The 15,017-nt window shown below is 33.8% G+C and overlaps 2 protein-coding genes across 4 annotated transcripts in view; one reads left to right on the top strand and one right to left on the bottom strand.

Annotated features, from left to right (window-relative positions):
• LOC142339038 (methylglutaconyl-CoA hydratase, mitochondrial-like) overlaps positions 1-15,017 on the bottom strand; it is a 398,030-nt gene that overhangs the window by 221,076 nt on the left and 161,937 nt on the right. The window lies entirely within an intron of this gene.
• Positions 494-15,017, top strand: part of LOC142339036 (gamma-aminobutyric acid receptor subunit pi-like) — a 62,088-nt gene continuing 47,564 nt past the window's right edge. For 2 of the 3 annotated variants that reach the window (XM_075388678.1, XM_075388666.1), the window contains exon 1: positions 494-1,093. The gene's annotated coding sequence lies outside the window, so the exon portion shown is untranslated. The remainder of the gene's footprint in view (positions 1,094-15,017) is intronic. The other variant, XM_075388662.1, reaches the window with a different exon arrangement.

Here is a 15,017-nt window from a genome sequence, read left to right as displayed (position 1 = left end):
TCAATAGAGGGGGGAGGGGGTGAAAAGGATGGTAAATGGATTGATGGAAGACAGAGACGCTTTCCCGCGTGAAAAAAGGAAAAGCAAATTGGACCAAATTAATGCAAAACTGTCAAAAACATCCCACCTATACAATATAATTAATGATAATGTATCCACTAGCATACTGATTACTTAGCAGTAAAGAAACAAGTTTATCAGTTTGTTTTTGTACATTGAATATTTGGTCAAACAATAAAGCATTATTTTTTTAAATTTTACGTCAGTTATTTTTCAGTTGAGAAACAGAATTAAAAATTTTGAAATTGAGAAAAATCAACGATATATTTCGTATTTGCTCTTATTTCTTATAAAAACTACAATTCTATGAGGTTCAATTGCGAAAAGAAATTTCAATTCAATCCAAATCGCATTGCAAGATGTTGCAAGATGAACATCCCGCATTTGCAAGATTCTTGCAAGGTGTTGCAAGATTAACATGCGCTCTCGGCCAGGGACATTTCGACCAAATGACCCCTAGATAACGCGTATCATGCCACTCTCATTGGCAACCTGATCTATTTGGGGAATTAAGGTTACCCGTCAATCTTCCCTTTTACGACCCCCTCCCGTTCCCTAAACTGTACCTATGTGAACAAACCCTGCACCACTCCAATCATGTATTCCCCCCTTGTTTAGGTCTGCTGAAGATACGGCTTTATATCCATCCTAGCTTATACTAATCTTAGATTGGCTGCTATAAAACTGACGCTTCTTAAAGTGACTGCAACGGTAGAATGAAGAAATTTTGCTAAGTAAATATATATTTCCCATTTACTCGACAAGAGCGACCTCCATTTGTTGAAATTGTCCTGTTGATCAATCATAGTTCCCATTCTTTACATAATTAAAACTAATTCCATCTAATTAGAGAATAGAAAATTTGTTCGTTTCTTCATCCTGCTTTATCGGCCTTTTGGATTAAGCTCTTCTTGGCTGCTTATATAATTACCAAGTCTTAATCTGTTATACTTATATACTCTCGCGCCTTAGTAGAGTACTTTTTCGATTAGTTCTGTTGAACCAAATTCAAAATATTTTATCAAATTTCCATGTGAGTAAAACTAAAACTCTTTGCTGTTTTTTTTTTAAAATTAACTAATTTGTAAAACCAGTCAATTTCCTTTTCAATTTTTCGTTTTTTTCATGGTTCACCCTCTTAAAGTTATGTATTTCATCAGATATTTTTGTGTTTTTTAATACAACTTTCAAATTTATTTGGATGTTGGGATTTATACCCTGGTTCTTTTTAAGTGAATTTTATCGAATCAATATCCTTTGCGGAGAGATACAAAAGTTGTATCATTGAAAAGCCCTTGAACAACGGAATTGATTGTCACAGAGACATTTTCAAATGCTTGTTTTACCGAGACAATTTCATATTAGATCTAGGAAAGAATTTCTTTTCGGTTTTTCAAAAAAAATACTGTTTTTTTTCTGCATTTACTGTTCTTCGTGCTGTCTTATGGCTTAGTCTCAGTTATATCATAACCCTATCATTATCTCAGTCACACTGTTTTTCTGGATGAGTTTTTGATTTGTACGGAATTCTAATTCACTATAAATGGATATTTGTCGGGTTTATTTTAAAACAGTTTGATTTGATTTCCAAAAATTTGGACCTTCTCAATTTTTGCCGGTTTTTGTCTGCTCATTTAGTTTCATAAATGACCAGTACCATCAGCTTTCCTACTAATTATTGCTCAATTTATTGCTCAAATTATTGCTCATTGTCCATATCTCCTCTTTCCTAATATCATCTTGTGAAAAAATGACTATTTAATACTTCCTGGGCAAGGCACAGGTGATATCAATCCCCATTGTTGAGATTTTCGACATGGTACTCAGACTAACTTCATGTTCCAAGGTCTCGCAAACTCGTACTTATAAAAAAGAGCCGGAAAAAGCACTTAGACTTTTGCGCTTATAAATTTTTGCAAGGAAAAATATCACGATTTTGACGTCACAGTCTAACAGCCACTGATTTACAACTATTATTCGCAAGTATTTCCAGCAATAGTTATACAGAAAAAGTTTTCTCACTGATGAGAAAAATTTGGTTTTTCATGTCATGTTCAGAGAAGATCATTACGAGATATTATATGATGAGATGTTATACAAAAATGTTACTTGATTGGATATCAAACGAAAATTGTTGATAATTCGTTGAGCCAAGAATTATGTTCTCAAAAACTTGGTATCGCAAAGATTTTTTTGAGTCAGAGAGCACTATTGAATCAAATGTTGATCTCAATTTTTGCCAGGTTTTAAAAAACTTTCAATAAATAAGCACTGATACGATATGTGCTCCTGGTGTAACATAAGCCGGGTTTCCGGCCTAAGCATCGTCCCTAAAGACTTATCAATTGAAATCGAAGCCTCAAAAAATTTATAAATAAATAGCTACATACCTAGGGGCACTTCAATTAACAAGGAAATGTGTTGTATATTATCAAAGTCTACTTGGTATCATAGGATTTCATTGGATCTAACGTGGGAATGGAACTTACGTTCGGTTTAATACCCAGATTATGCAAATGATTAAAAACCTGAAATGGAAATAAAAAAAGTTTTTTACAGAGTGATTTTAATGAAAAATGATGATTATCCATTTAATTTTGATGAACTTATTTGTTTTTGAAGTATTAAGATTTATAGTCACAATATTCAGTTGGGTTCCTTAGGCGAGCACCGTCTGATGTGGTAAAAAAGTCTCACATTGATTTTCTACGAATCAAAAGATATGTGATTTGAAGTAAAATTCTTATTTTAAACGTTTTTTTGAGATTATTTACAAGTTTCCAAAAACTACCAAAATGAAAGATTTCTATATTCATTAAAAGAGAGAACATGTTACTTGGGCTGTCGATGTTTACTATGAGATCACAAAAAAAAAGATTTTTCTTGACGCCAAATTTTTTTTTGGAACCTTTACTATATAGTGCTTGACCCTTTGTTCTGCATGATGGCTGCTTTTGAGTATGAAAAATTATTTTCGAGTATCTTAAAATATTTACCAGTTTCCAAAAACTACCAATATGAAAGATTTTTATATTCACTAAAAGAGAGAGAGCATGTTTCTTGGGCTGCCGATATTTACTATGAGATCACAAAAAAGATTTTTTGACGCAAAAGTTTTTTGGGAAACATTGAATTTGTAATTCTGGACCGTTTTTTCTGCATGATGGCTGCTTTTGAGTATGGTAAATTATTTTAGAAACGGTTTTTGAGGGTTGTTTTTTTTTGAAAAAAGATATTGTTCCATAAAATGATCAATCTGATAGGAAACGAGATTCACTAGTTAAAGTGATTTTCATCTGGTTTTTTTATTTGATTTGATTTCAAAAAAAAAAGAGGAACGTTCTATTTTTGGAAAATATTGTCTTTGTTTTAATCTTATAAATAACAGGGACCGTCAAATTTTCTATCAACTAAATGAAGTTGTTTGCTATCATTAATCCTTAGCAAAATTTTTTCTCGATTTTGAAATTATTTTCTCACAAAAAAAAATTAGGCTTCTTGTCAATTGAGGAATTACATTTTTTTTCGTTCCGCACGCGGAATTTAATTTATTGGTCAATGTCCAGATATCTTCTTTACTTTTATTCTCGTGCGAAAAATGGCTATTTATTAATTATTGGGTGAACCACAGGTGGTTTCAACCTCCGTTGTTGAAAAACTCGAACTGATACTCAGTCTTACTTCATGTTCCAAGAGCTGGCAAACTCTTTCTTATAAAAAATGAACCAGAAAAGGCACTTAGACTTTTGCGCTTATAAGATTTTGAAACAAAAAATTACTTGAAATTATCGCAACTGTCTACTGCCATTCAAAATTCTCAAGCTAATTCAGAAATAGTGATTCAGGAAAAATGTTTTTACTGATGAGACAGCTTTAATTTTTTTCGTTTAGATAAAATCAGGACGGGATAATATAGGATCAGAAGTTGTTCAAAGATTTTATATGATGATTTAAAACTTGCAAATCGCCCAAGCCTAGAATTATCTTCCCAAAACTTTGGTATCGCAAGCGTCTGTTGGAGTCAGAGAGCACCCTGGAATTGAATGCTGTTACTAATTTTTGCCAGATTTTTGCAAACTATCTACAATAAGTGGTACTGATAAGATACGTACTAATAAGATACGTGGTCTGTTTGCAATAAAAGCGTGGTTGAAAGAAACGTCAACAAATGTTCACATCATTTGATTGATAATTAAATTTATATAAAGAAAACAAAAATATTTCAAAATCTGGGTCTGAAGCGGCTTTTGATGGTTGTTCTGCATTTAGATTTCCGTTTAAATAAAAACTTTGCTTCAGTTACAATAATTCATTTGGAAAGCACAAAAAGTTGCTTATGTCACACCTCCAAAATTCGCAGGGGTGTGTGTTTTTTTCCCACCCACTTTAGTGGGGAGGAACTTTATACTCAAATGGATTCTTTCTTGTTCTGTTAATTTTGGCCGAACGATTTATTTATCCTAGATGGTTGTGACTGGTGGCATGAAAAAGCTCGTCTAGCAGAGAAAAAATAACTAACTATGTTTTTGTTCTTAATTTCAATTTTTTACGGAGTTATCGATGCTTAAACTTCCTGGAGAGTTTTAAAAAAGCCTTTATAGTTAAGTCAAAATCTTATGGTTGAATTGATTTTTGTTGGCGCCTGTTCGAATCAGCAACAAAAGCCATCAAATAGCAAGACATAAACAGTTTTAAACCTAAAAAAACTTAGAGTTTGTCAAAACTCAAAAATGGTCCAAACTGAAAACTTTTACAGGTTGGGACCAAAAATATGTACGCCTCCGATTTTGGGATGGGAAAAACTGAGCCACTCGAGATTATGGCACATGGTTAGGGTAGATTCCAAACTATTCATGGACCCAACGAGACCCACAAGTGTGGCTATTAGCACTTACATTGTGCAAAATGTGCATTTTTCGAAATTTTGAAATTTATTGTGAAATTTCTTGAATTGTTAATTCTATGATCCTTTAGGTCTTTATTTATCGGGTTTAAGGTCGAGGGTCATAGATTTGAGGCATTAGTGTTGAGTACGTATCAGCCTTTCTTATGTCAACAAAAGCAAATATTGCAGTAATTTGACATTTACAATGTAAATATTGACTTAAATCACTTACTTTTTTGTACTTAAAACCCCCTAGAAACTGTCAACAATAACAGATGTCTCTCGGAATAGACTCAAACTTGATTCTTCATTACTTTCATTCTTTTGGTCTAAGTTTTGCCAGATCTGAAAGTCTTACAGTTTAAGATAGTTAAGCTTTTTTATAAGAATTTAGCAACAATAATAGTTTTTGGCTGAAACCTTTCAAACTTCAGCACGAGATGGAACATAGATTAGCATTGAGGATTTCCTATACTTCGATCAACAAAAATAAAGTTAAAGACCTTTAAACATCCAAGCGACTAATTGTATCTACGAGATCATTAGAAGAGTGGATTCAATGAAGAACTAAGCAGGTGTAGAGCTTGAGAACCAAGCCGTGATATTTCCGTTTCGCTGAGATTCTTCAGCAGCCGCAACAAATTGTAAAGATAACTAATATTGAAACTTTGTCACTTTTCTCTTTTTTTCGTGGTCTACTTGTAGCTTAACATGAGCCAAGAACGTCATATTGTCATTCCAGTCTCAATGGAAAAATGAGTTGTCAAAACGATTTCGATTTTCTAATTTTGAGGTATCTTTTTTTGTCTATTCATATAATTGACAGGTGATATATTACATTTTTGGCGTTAGAAGGCTCAGTCAAGCATATTAATTCTTAAGTGCAAATTATAGTTCAAAGGGCTTCGACAACGTCCTCTAGCAGTATTTTTTTTGCTTCAGTTTTTTTCTTTCGTTTGGTAGTCGTATGAAAACTTCTGATTGATTGCAGGTCTGAGTGGCTTCCTATGGATGGGCAAAGGAACTTATTTACAGAGTTCCGTTGATAGCTGAACTGAAGACGTATTTACCAAACTTGCACTATGCTTTTTTGATTACTTGAAAGCTAGCCTCACTAATTAATGGTCGCATATCACATCATTGGTGATGAAGAATGGCACAATTGAACACTTTGAATGTATTTAGTGCCTTATTTATTGCTTAACGGGTAGAAAACAAGTTTTTCGCAAAAAAACGATTTTCGTCTGTTTGAACTTTTTTGTAGACGTCTCACAAACTGTGATCATTGACAGATCACAATGGGTTTCATTGAAGAAAAAAAACCTTTAAACTGATTTCCGCTGACAGCTAGTATTTTCATGAATTGAATGATTTCGAAACACAGAAATGTTTTCCAGTTTGTTTTTTCTCTATTATTACCCAATTTAAATTTTCAGAGGTGACATATCAAATTATAGTTGTCAGTAGAAACCACCACTGATTTTTAACGGAAAATGGCACGACTTTATTGGCTTCGACACCATTTTCTTGCAAAATTTTTTTGATTTCTGTTTTTTTTCTGTATCTGTCATTTGTTTTCGTAGTTGTACAACTTATTCTTTAAAATGACGGAGCTCTCATTTTGAGGTATGAATTACCATATTAATATTTAAGAGGTTCAATTGACAACAAATGGTATTTTGTTTTGAAATTTTTTTGTTTTTTAACAATATAGAGGTGTTTTTTTAACTTCGGCGTTTTCTTCTTTCTTGTCTAATTGTTCCAAATCCTATTAATGACTGATCTCATATTTTTTGTAGTGAAATACAGTTCAATTTTGTTAGATTAAGTTTTTATTTAACGCTTTTTTGACATTGTTGTTTTTTTTAAATTATGTTGGAAGCATTTTTTCCATTTATACATCGATTATTTTTGAGCTTTATTTGAATTTCTTAAAATCCTCATCTGCTGGACAACAAGCGAAAAATAGGTATAAGTGGAGTCTGAACATTATGTGCGAACGCACGTTATCGAGTTATATAACACATCATATTTAAGAACGCACGTTACCGAGTTGTATAACACATCACGTTTAGAGTACGCAGGTTCGGACCTTACGTGCTGTTTTAACTGTGACCCCGAACACAAAACCATTATTCCAATAACTTTCTACAGAACACAACTGCACACTTTGTGCTAATTACCTTTCCTGCTAAAAACACAATTAACGAATTGAATGCTAAAAACACAATTAACTGCTAAAAACACAATTAACGAATTGAATTGACTGGACAAAATTACAATTATGTCTAGCTTTGAAAAACGGTAGGATGATGTTGTATGACCCATCTTGTTTTGGAAAACGTTCAAGCCCAATTTCTTACTTCGTTTGATTCATTCAACAAAGAAAGTCATCTAGATTTTTCAAAACCTTTTTTAAAACAGTATCATAACGTTTGAGTACATTCAATACAGACAAAACAGAATTTCCAATGCAAAAACCGACAATTTCTTACCGCTAAAGTCGACATCTCCAACATAGCGACGACCTTGAACGGTAAAATACTGAACAAAACGAATCTCTAAAGCCGAGCATACCGAATCTCTCTTGCGTCGAAAAGCGAACATGCAGAATCTCTCCTTCGTTTGAAACCGACGATACCGAACAAAACTGATTACACCGATGCTTTCTTACGTTTAAAAACCAAGATACTAAAAAATTTTTCGAAAATTTTCTGTCGGCTTTGTTCGGTCTTCTCAACTAGTACATTTTCAAATATTTAGTCGTAAACTTAAATTGAAGCAGTTCATAGTCATTCAGTTGGTAATTTTGTACCAACCATTAGTTTTTGAGTTTGTTTCTGAGCAATTAGTCAAGTTTATGACAGATTGTTTGGGCCACTGGACACACCTGCAACCTATAGAAAATCCATCACAGGCCGTTAGATTTTTAACCGGTTAGTCCAACTGACCCAACTAGCCCGTGTTGAATTTGCATAGAGAATTTCTATCAGGTTCCATTAGCCAAGCATAGAATATGTTTGAGCAAGTCAAGGTAGGGTAGAAATCTATCTGGCAATCATTTTTTTAAGTAGGTTGATGCTGCATCTCCAATTCTTTTGTCGGTTTTTCCAGCTTCAATTCTTTCCATCAAACTGTAACCTTTTGGGTTGCAATTTTGTTTCCAATATCAAATTGTCTCATTCCTTCTTCAACCCCTTGCTTCACTGAGCATCTCTCAAAACTGTTCTCTGTACCCTGATTGTTTAGTTGTTCGTTTCGTGCAACAGCATTCACTTTCTCATGGGTTGAGTTATCCTTTGCTTTTGTCATTTTCAACTTAGGTACAATGATTGTGATCTGTCGTTTGTAAAATAGATGCAGGGGGTTCTCCTTCAAAGGCCTGAAGAGTTGATTGGTTCTTTGAAATACTTTTCTTTCCTTGAAAACGTTGTAACCATTAGAGGTTTAATTACATTGACGGATCTCTGTTGTTCTGTTCTGTACAAATTCAAACCACTATGCTGGTTGAGAGATTGTTGGCCTCGGTCGTCATTCTCTTGTAATTCCCAAAAAATGTTTTCACTTTGCTGGGCAGGTCTTTGTTCTTTTTTAAATTTGTAGACTTCTTGTGCTTTTTGCTGAAGTTGCGCTAGATAGTTTCCAATCTGCTGTTCACGGTAGTTCCGATTTATTTGCTTCGCAGTTTAGGCGGCAGCTTGATTCCTTTTTGATCGCGTCTTGAATTGAGGTGCCAGCTCTATAATTCTCCCAACCAACTGGTCAGCAGTTTCTATTCATCTGTTAGGGTCGGCAGACCAAAAGATATGGCTGCTCTCGCACTCGGCTGTTATGAGAAAAATTTTACGCCACCCCATTTTTTTTTCAGTGGTTCAAAACCTCTCCGAAGATTTTATTTCTGCAGTTTGCTTTTTGGGCTGTATATCCTCTATATTCTTACCTTTACCTTACAATTTGCTTTTATGACTAATGCTATTATTTTTTTTCAATATCGAATCGGATTGGGCTGCTACAGATCACAAAAAACGTGATCTCTATGTGTTAACCAGATGAATCCGACAGAAAGACATGATATATGCCTAACGCTTTTTTAAACAAAAATATTGAAAATGAAGTTTAAATTGAATTTTCTTTTCTGTACTCACGAGTGGAATTACTTGAAGCTGTGGGTAGTGTCTGTTGAATTGCAGATCAAGTTTTTCGTTGATAAAGGACGAAATAACAATTAATCCATTGCTCAAGATTAATTTTCGTAACAATGCACAAAAATTTTTTGCTGCTCAAGAGAATTGAAAGTACAAGACACGGCTACTCCTTATTTACTGCACAAGACAGTCTAGTCTATTTTGCAATTTTTTTCATTTTTCAAGATAGAGAAAGAAAGCCTTACACGCTGGCTGTGGTAGTTGAGTTTTCTGCCATGTTGCTGTTCTATTTGCACTTTTCTTCTTTTTACGTGACTATCAACTTTAACTGTAACTATAATCTAAAACCACAACAACAGGAAATGTGTAAATACAAATAACTGATACAAAAGAGTTTTTCCAATTTTGGTTTTCTGCTTTTTCCCCCCTATACATGCTCCGCAAGCTTAGCTGCAGCATCGCCAGCCCAATATACCTTCGTGAAAACATCCGTGCCAATTAGAAATACTGGAGCGAGCTTCACCAAGGCCTCTTGCAGACTCCATTTTGGTGCAATCTTTGCTGCTCGCATTGCTCCCTCGACACCCTCAAGGGTTTCATTAACTCTTCTGAGATTGTAGTGCACTCGTTTGTAGCTAGCTGTTTTTCAATAGCCAGCTGAGATCAGCATCGTTTAGCTTTTTCTTTGATTCGCATTTCCATTTTGCTGATTTTTTGAATAAATCGAAGACGGCAAAAGCTCGTTTTTGAAACTGTCCCATAAGAGATTGGAGTAGGCTTGTTTTTTTTGAAGAGCTTTTGATAGTTGAGAAACACTTACAAGAGTGATAAGTTTGCTGGAAAATTGTTTTTGTTACAAATGAGAAGTGATTTGGGGTGGTAGCGTTCAAATGCTTGACATTAAAAATTGCTGGATTCAACGTTGTTCCATGCAGTTTTTACTCAACAAAACACATTGTCATTGAGAGATCATCTTCTGCAATTGATCGGTTCACCAAAACTACATACATCGCTTTCTCTCAATTTCTGACCAGCCGCTCCTACAATTCTGCGAAATGACGTGCTTCCGGTTGATTTATCTGTCATCTGACTCCTGGTTGGACTAGATATTTTTCAATTTTTCCCTTGTTTCAAACTGCAAAATACCCCTTAAACTCTCCGTCTGCACCAAAGATTTTTGCCTCAGAATGTCCAGTTATCACTGACCCGTCTTATCGGTTTGTCTGTTCGAGCTATGAATTGAATTTTGTGTCCAAAGATGAAATTTTTCTAATTACGCGCTCGTACGGTTCGGCATGTAAACTAGTAACACCATCGCTGTTATTTTCTGCGCCCGATTTTTACTCTAAAAGGGCCAAAGTGGTTTACTCCACTGTTGACAAAAGCTATTTAGGCAACAAGACTTTCTGTAGGCAGTTCAGCATTTGCTGGAGCGATTTTCTGTGGTCTGCTTCTTCGGCATGTGATAAAATTATTCTTTAATGAACGTAAGTACTTTATTTGGCCAATAACTCAGAGTATTTGCTGAACAATGTTTCTCAAATGTTCAGTTCACTCGTGTTGTTAAAGCACGAATAGTTTAACAACGTTATAAATTAACAATATTGGCTATTTCGACTCAACGGTCCTTGACAATCGCTTTGCTAATTTGTCTCGTTTGAGGTGAGGACAAAAATAAGAAAAAGAGCTGAATCTAGCGCGCTACTTCAAGTATTTAGCTCTGGAATGCTTTTTTTAATTAAAGCCACCTCCCGCCGAAATCGAATGATTATCTTGCAAAATCTTGCAAGCTCTCCATCGTCTTGCAAGATCTTGTAAGATAGCCATTTTTGCATGAATCTTGGAAGATCTGGGGGATAACCGTCTGGCATCGACTATGGATCAAATTCGAGAGGGGTTTAAAAGACATTTTCTTTTAATAATCTTGTCTTTATTTCCTCTACTTTACGCGCCCAAATTTGAAAATGTTTAGGATGGCTTTGAAAAGGCGAGAGTAAGAAATAAAACGAACAGATTCTTTAATTTAACAGCTGACATTATGTAGATAAAGTGTTTTGTGGCTTTAATGTGCATTATTCTCGTAGAATGCATCATTGTTTTGAGTTATTCACATTTTTTTTGTCCTTTCCTGTAAATCTTTTTCGTTTTTACAATTTCTCTCTCTCTCTCTCTCTCTCTCTCTCTCTTTCTCTCTTCTTTATTTCCTCCTTTTCTGATCGTAGAAAAAGGAGGCCTTTGTCTCTGGCCTGTCAGATGAAGGCTTTTATGATAACACGGTAAAGAGTTGAAGCGGCCTCGGTAGGATGTGTACTCGCATTTACTAGAGCCTTAACCGTGGATAATGTTGACAGGAAAACAAAGCGTCTGTTGTTCTTTCAAAAATGCACAAAATTATCATCCCCTCTAACGACATCCCTCTTATCCTCTGACGCTCCAAAAACGCAAGGCGCTATACTCCAACCACCCCCCCCCCCCCGGCATAAATTTTATTATTTATTTGCAAATTTAACCAATTAAACGCGGCCTTCTTTTAACAATCAGCCTGAATGAGCTTTTATTACAGTCTTTTGTTCTCACGCTCGAAGATGGCTGCAACGACAAATTATAAAGATAACTTTTCTATGAAAGTTATTTTTTAGTTAGAAGTCTATTTGAATTAGATTAAATTTTTGGGCTCCAGTTTTTGGGTCCTTTCTGTTTGAAATTTTTGTCAATTTATCAATAATATTTTGAAGGTCACTATTAATTAACCAATTTAATTACTCATGGGAACTTCGTTGGTGAAATATTATCTTCCAATACCTTAACATTACAGGACTACTATTATTAAAAAATGTACATATCACATTTTGCGGACAAATTATCGGACTTCACTGACAAAAATAACCATCAAAAACCGATTACTGATTTCCGGATTTCACTTACCCTCAAACGCGGATTCAGTAAAATTGCTGAGCTTTTCCCAAAAAAAGATCAGAAATATCAACATCCTCTTGATTTTGCGGAAAGCACTTGAAACCCCACCAGGGAGTTTTTTTTAGTTTGCAGTTTTTGAAAAAAGAAACGCATTTACGGAACTCTTGCGTATAGTGTTCTTTTAATGTTTAACAACAATATTAACATTGATAAAATTATGATCCTAAAAATTCAAACGAGGATGCTCGGTAATGTGCGTTTGCAAATAAAGTTCCGAACCCACTCATCTACTTTTTTCACTTAATTGTCTACCATATGAGGAGACTTAGAAAATTAACATATCAGCATACTCTTCAACAAACTACTAAATGAATAAAACAATCAACCATAGAGGGCCGATGAGACCTGTAACTATCATAAGATAACTACGAGGCGATAAAAATCATTTAAATACAAATATTAACTAAGACCTAAACTAATTTCCAGTTTTTGAAAAACCATTAATTACCGAATCAAAATGGCATCGGATAAAAATTATACTAAAGAAAATTAACCTGTTCTTCATTAGAAAAAATATGGGACTTTTCCTCGATGCGGCTTGGTAACAAATCGACATGAAATGAGCAAAAGGGCAAAATCTAAAAAACACTTTGCTTTTTTGAATAAAAATTAATGTCAAATTGATAAGAAACATTATGCATCAAATCAAATGAACTCTATGGAGGCAAAAAAAATCTTTTTTCTTAACTCCATAGAGAGCAATTGAGACTTTTCGTTATCCAGGATATGTCATAGGAAAACAAACAGAACGACAAACACAAGCAAAAAGAGTTTACTCAAAGAATAGCTCAAAAAGATGTGCCAGCCAATTCAACCTTAAGCTGGTCACTAAAAACATTAAAATTTTTTGATTGCGTTTTCTTTTCAAATGACCAGATGACACCCCATTATTGTTACACAGTGAAAAAAAAACAAATACCACGAATAAATTAAGAAAAATTTTTGTATCAAGAACATAGATTGTTTGAAGAAGATAGTGCCGTTATAAAAAGCAAACTGTTTTTCAATAGATAAGTGATGTGACTTGTCTATAGAGATGCTAAGTTACAAGTTAACAGAAATAAGATTGGCCAAACTCAAAAACACGTTGTCTTTTCTTAAAAAAACTAAAGATTTCAAATTCCATCGACAACATAAACTTTTGAATAATATAGTAGAAACATCATCTTACAAGTTTATTCAAAATTAATTGCGCCTGTTGTTAGTGAGACTAAGTCATAAGACTGTAAAATAACATGAAATACAAGCAGAACTAAACTATTTATAAACCATAAACCGCGAGAAATGTAAATCTTCATCTTCGTCTCCTTGAAACAACATAGAGTCTTTTGTAAAACAACTATCTCAAAATGACAGCGAATACAACCACAAAAATTGAAAAGTGTTTAAATTTTTTTAAAAAAACAAATTGTCTAAGCGTTGAAGACATTAGTGAAAAGGTTTAACCAAAAGAATAGTTATTGTTTGGATCAACAATACAATCAAGAGATCTCTCACTAATGAGGCTATATTGCCAGAAAATACAACATTTCAAAACACGAAAAAAACCACAAAAAAAGAAAAAAATTGCGAAAAGTTGAAGAGTACTTTTAATTTTTGTTTAAAAAAATTTAATTTGAAAATCAAAAAACCATTAGCTATAAACGATATCAGTCATTAAGTTCAATTCTGTATCTATTTTTGGCCACTGAGACTTTTAATTACCCATTAATTGGCATACGACAACAAAAGGTAAAAACAAATTCAGGGGAAGATTATTCTCTAACAATTTCTGCGAGAGAACAGTGTCGCAGCCCTTAAAACCATATGTTATGAAAACAAAAAAAAAGTTAATTTACGAATATCGTAAAACCTTTATCATTTAGATTGTTGAGTAACGATCTAGTTTACCCAAGAAACAAAAACAACAGCAAAAATAGGCAATTTTGCACGAAAATCACAAAATGAAAAATCGTGGTACCAAAACCGTTCTTTTATAACAGGTCGCCGCAAAATTAGTTTGTTTTTCATAAGAAAGAACCTTTGACCTGTTTTTACTGAGAATAACCTCAAGTTGACTGAAAAAATACAAAAAAATGACAAGTTCAAATAATCAGTGAAATATCCCCAAAAGAAACACATTCAATGACATAAGAGACATTAGGTAAAAACCGAATACATGGTACAGCTTCACCTACACCTCTTGAGGAAGCCAATTGTATCGCTGATCGTTTAGACCTAGTTATCAGACTGAACAAAGAATAACAATTAAAGGCAAAACACAAGAATTCAGTTAAAGTTTACTAAAACTCCTCTTCAAATACATAAAAACAAATGGGTTCTCTGAAACAAACTATATCTATATTCGGCTTCATTTTTTTGAAAAAAAAGCAGCACCAAAAAAAAGTTTTAAAAAATTGGATTTTAAGAATCCGTGACCATATTAAGTTATCTCTGATTTTGCAGTGCAACCAAAAAAGCTCAAATATTAGACCAATTGTTGAGTGAAATACTTGAAATATCAGAAAAAAAACGATGATGCATTTTGTATAATTCCGAACTAAAATTGGAAAAAACGGCAAAATTTTAATACGGGAAACTTTTATAGGGCACCGAGTTTCAAACAGTTCTTTTTTGGAAATTAAAGAGATTGTTTCAGCAGTTTCTACGTCTCCGCTGAATTCTAGGTCTCCATCTGAATTTTAAAAACTTATCAAAATTTCTAGCCAAAGAAACTTCGATCAAACAATTCAGCAAAGCTCTTCTATCTGTAACGATAACAATAACACGCTACTGCTGAGAGTTTTATTTATTTGACATTAGATAAGCAAATTCGTCTAAATTTTAGCAAAAATTACAAAACTGTGAAACCTTTATAACTCCCGGTAAAAAACGAAATTTCGAAAAAATCTTTTTTGACTTTATTCTCTAGGAGTTACGTTCGTTTTAATGATTCCGTTCAAAACTCTCTA

Source organism: Convolutriloba macropyga, chromosome 5, assembly GCF_964194025.1.
Source record: "Convolutriloba macropyga chromosome 5, txConMacr16.3, whole genome shotgun sequence".
NCBI classification, from domain to species: Eukaryota; Metazoa; Xenacoelomorpha; order Acoela; family Convolutidae; genus Convolutriloba; species Convolutriloba macropyga.
Note: the sequence above shows the minus strand (reverse complement) of the source record. Positions and strands in the feature narration are given on the sequence as shown.